This window comes from Chanos chanos, chromosome 12 (genome assembly GCF_902362185.1).
Source record: "Chanos chanos chromosome 12, fChaCha1.1, whole genome shotgun sequence".
NCBI classification, from domain to species: Eukaryota; Metazoa; Chordata; class Actinopteri; order Gonorynchiformes; family Chanidae; genus Chanos; species Chanos chanos.
Genome location: NC_044506.1, coordinates 6,149,451 through 6,154,450, shown reverse-complemented (window position 1 = coordinate 6,154,450; position 5,000 = coordinate 6,149,451).

Genomic DNA, 5,000 nt, shown 5'->3' with positions numbered 1-5,000 from the left:
AACGTTAAAATGTGATGTGATGTGATGTGATGTAAACCGCAGCTGCAACGTGAACTGAACTAGACCAATGTGTTGTAAACTGAAGTCACAAGGCGATCTAAATTAGATATGTGTGTAAACTGAAGTCACAAAGTGAAGCGTATTAGATGTGAGTGTGAACAGGAGACACAGGGGAAGCTAAATTACTTCTGTGCATAAACTGGAGTCACAAGGCGACCTGAATTAGATGTAGTAGCATGTTGCATTCTCTTAGGACCACGCAGGCGATTAATCATGTAACATGCAGACTTATTAGTGTAATATCCTTATCGATCTCCACCACATACTCTCTCATTAAACTCAGTGCCATTTACCGTAACACAATACTTATGGAGGCACTTTGGTTCTTTGCTTTAGTGGCGTTCCCCACTGTTTCTAATGACCTGCGTCATACCCTGATGTAAAAAAAAAAAATGTTTTTAAACCAATCTGTTTATTCGTATGATATAAAGCTCCTACAGAATCCTGGGTATCCAGCCTCAGATGAGAGCGCTGAACAATATGACATGGCTTGTGGTTATTATTAATGTGATGGGAAGGAGTGAATCTGTTTTAAGCCCGCTGAGGACTGGCTTTTATAAGAGAGGTAATAAAATGTGGCTGAGAAAAGCCTGGAATCAGACAGGGGCAAAGGGAGAGAGCTGGATTGGCTTCCATTTGTTTGTTCTGCATGTAGAGGCGTTTCTTGTGACTGGCACGGCCAGGATTGTGTTACTGCAAGTTTTATAATGACCAATTTCCTCTTGTTTCTCTAAGAGTCATCTCTTGTTGTGTGTGTGTGTGTGTGTGTATTCAAAATTTGTGTGTGTTGCAACAAAAACATTTTTATACTTCCAGAGTGTAAATTTGCAATAAATGATGCTCATGTGAGTGTGTGTGTGTGTGTGTGTGTGTGTGTGTGTGTGTGTGTGTGTGTGTGTGTGTGCATGTGCGTGCGTGAGTGTGTGTGTGTGTGTGAGAGTGGTTCTGCTAAGTTAACAGTCATTCTTCATGGCTGTAAGACTTTGCCAGTATGGTTGTGCAGTAGTTGAGATCAATAAGTCAGGAGGGAAGAGGTGCTGAGAGGACGAGCCACACACAGGAAACTGCTGCATTCCCTCTGGGCTCTAACTGAACCGAAATGGCTGACGTCGCGTTTCCACCAAAAAAACCTGGGAGAGGAACAGCGAATCCCCCCCTGTTCTCCCCGTTCTCTCTGTTGCTCTCTCTCCCTCTGTCTCCAAAAACGGGGTAAAAAAAAAGGAGAGAAAAGATTTTGCAAAGGCAGTGTCAGAGCCTCTGTGCCATCGCGTCCACAAGCCAAAGAACAAACCAAAGAAGAGTTTGATTCAAAAATACCTAGGCAATCTTTTCGCTGTGGGTGCCCTCAGACAAGTACAAAAGTACAAGAAACTGAATCATTTATATGACTCTTGACTCAGTGGTTTGACTCTCACACAAAAGAACTAATGCTTATGTTTGTTATGTTTGTTAAATTATTCACTTTGGAAAGATTCAGATTCAGTGAAAAAAGTGTATGATTGTGTATGATTGGGAGCAGATGTTCTGTAGAAAATGTGTGTTTGTATGTATATATGTATGTATGTGTGTGTGTGTGTGTGTGTGTGTGTGTGTGTGTGAGACACAAGTCTCATATTATTTTTCCTCTAGGGGCAGACGAAGGACATGTCTCGATCAATTTACACCTTCCGACGATGAGCACTCAACTCAGTTTGTGTTCACACTCCAGTGCAAATCGGGGAAAACTCCCTAGTGCGGTATTTTGGCCAATCACAAACTGCTACCTGAGAAATGTATATCTGAGATCATGTTAAGGACATGGAAAACCTCCAGAGTGTCACTCAAAGAATCAGTTTGACCTCTGACCTCAAACAGTGAGTGACAGAGTGACTTTTTACATTTTAGAGTAGACTGAGAATGTGCATAACCTTTTACAGGAGTAGAAGACAGACCAAGGAGTAGACTAATCCTTACAAAATCTCAAACGGTACAGTAATTGAAATATTGAAATACTGGTCTTTGATCTATGGTATTACCTGACGGTGAAATCATTTCCACATGTAGGCCTATCATGTCTTAATGTGGAATGTTTGAAACGTGGTCCACGCTGCGGTTTGTTTACACAACTGCAATGATGACAGTCCGATTAGAGGCATACATCTTCATTAAGCGCCGCTACATTACAAGTCAGTTAAGTGACTCGGGAGATTTTCCCCCACATAAATCAACGATCGACTTCAGCTTAGACGTTAATTCCATGTTTTCAACCTCGCCGTTGACTGAAAAAGCCGGTTCACTAAGTTCACGTTCATTTGTCTCTCTACATGTTCGTCGTATTGACGTCATTACGGAGCTCTCGCATCGTATTTCTTTCTCTCGCTCTTTTTTTTATTCCCCTCTCTTTTTTCCCCCCCTCAAAGAAGAAATCGATGGACTGGCATCATGACAAGTAAAATGATTTGTATTGATGGAACTGTCGCGCGGCGGTTAAGACGGACACCTCAAAAACTCTTTCTGCGTGTGCAGGTGGCTCAGTTATCTAACGCTATCAATTACAAGGCTATGCTGTCAATGCAGCGGTCATTTCCCGCACCCTCTCTTCACCAGTCATTATTGATTAGGAACGAAATGGAGACATACAATTATAGGTAATTGAGTTTGATGAACATACACGTTAGGCGCTGCTCTTTTTCTGCTCTACGGGGATGTCGGATCATTTTTGAAGGATGTGCTCGTGACCCAGGCAACACGACTCATTTTTAATTCATTTGCACGGTCCGCGTGAAAGAGCGCCCCGTGCAATTACTATCGCTGATAACACGGGCAGTGCTGTTTTCATCAATGAGAAATGAAAGAGTGAGTGCATCGGTTCGCGATCCACACACGGCTTCACAAACGGTCAAACCATCCGTTCAAAAGTGCGCCGACAAAAAAAAAAATTGGCGTGTTCGGTTTGTTGTGATAACCAGTTCGTTTAATAAGCTGCCATTTTTGTCTGCCTTTAGAAAAATCCGGAGTACAATGAGCATATTTCCCTTCGCACGGTCGGTTGGATACAATTTTAGTTCAGTTTAGGTAGGATTAACTGAACTCGTATTTATGAATACCAGAAATATTTCTAGCTTCTAGATCATTTTCCAGCAGCAATAAAAAAAAAAAAAAAAGAAAAAATGATCGACTTAGCCCGGACCTCAGATAACTAGGGGGTACTGCCTATAAAGAATACATTGCCAAACTTCAGCCTTCCCTTACCTCTCTCCGTCTCTTCCATTTCTAAACACGGGGGATGCCTCAGTGCTTGCCTTAGCATTAAGCATTCATAAGCATTAAGAATATAATGCTCACCAGGCTAAATTATTGAAGGAAGACAAGAGCAGGCCGACACACCAACAAGTGCAAGCAGCGGTGACGCGCGCGCACGCGCGCACACACACACATACACAGAGAGAGAGGGAGAGAGAGAGAGTGTGTTCAAACCAACATATCACCAATCCTGCAAAGAACTGGGTCAAACTGTTCATCCTGCCTGTTGAAGAGCTGGTGAGGAAGAATATTAGCGATCGTTGCTAATCCTTTTGACGTCCTCTGTGTAATATTACTGCTGTTGTTTACGTGTAGGCCTATATACATAACGTCTGTGATAGTTATCTTTGTTAGTGCTTTCCACCCACAGTTCCAGTGAGGAACAGAACAAAAATGAATTTAAGTCTCAAAAAAAAATGTAAATGTATGCATTGCTTTTGAGAAAATATACAGATAATAAGTTTTTCCCAACAAGTCACAGTCTTAAATTCAGTCCCAAATCATTGTTGTAAACTGTGAATCTTAAATGTGCCATTTTTTTTCTTATCCTGTATATTTAGAGCTTATTATGGGCTGTCAGACAGCGAGGAAGTATGAATCCACATTGGGCCAGGTCTGGCTGGGAGTTTATCCTCTGTTAGAGGAGATAATGAGAGGGTAATCACAGACAGGATCGACAGCAATATGACACCACACACTGTGACCAAGCCTAATCATCAGACAGACAGATAACACAGCTGTCAGACAGACAGACATGCTCACTGGCTAAATTAGACAGACAGATGGATGGCTGGACAGATAGATAGATAGATAGATAGATAGATAGATAGACAGATAGATAGACAGACAAACATTAAAACATACAGCCAAGCAGAAGAAAAGGCAGAAAGACAGACAGATAGATCGATAGACAGATAAATAAAGAGGGAGAGATAAAGAAGGAGAATCTTCCTTTAAGTCCCAATTGAATGGCATCTGCTTGGAGGATGAAGAATAGGAGACTGGGTTGGGATTGCAGAGCCTGGATGTGAGGAAGAAGACGTCTGTATCATTCAGAGGAAGAGGAGGAGAATATCAGAGCATATCATTCTCAGTCGGAGAAACAGGAGCAGAAAAAACATCTGCAATTTCTCTCTCTCTCTCTCTCTCTCACTCTCTCTCTCTCACTCTCTTTCTCTCTCTCTCTCTCTCCTCTCTCTCTCACTCTCTTTCTCTCTCTCTCTCTCTCTCTCTCTCTCACTCTCTCCCTCTCTCTCTCTCTCTCTCTCTCTCTCTCTCTGGTTTGGTTTTGAACAGGACCGTGCGTCTGTAACTGCTGTGTGTGTTGCTGAAGGCTGCAGATGATTTGGGTTTTAGGGAAACACTTGGAATGTATATTTCTGGAATGAATGTATATTTCAGCAGCTGTGAGACTGACCGGAAACACCACACACACACACACGCACACACACACACACACACACACACACACGGTAACACACACAAAGGGGGGGGGGGGTGGGTGCAGGGGGAGAGGACAAGGAGGAAGAATAAGAAGAAGAAGAAATGGTGTGTGTGCGTGTGTGGTGTGTACGTGTGGCTTGTGAGTTGGATCGGGGGTGAGGATCGCTCTGTGCCGCTGTGGAAGCCGAGCATGCAGATGTTTTCTGTTCACTCTA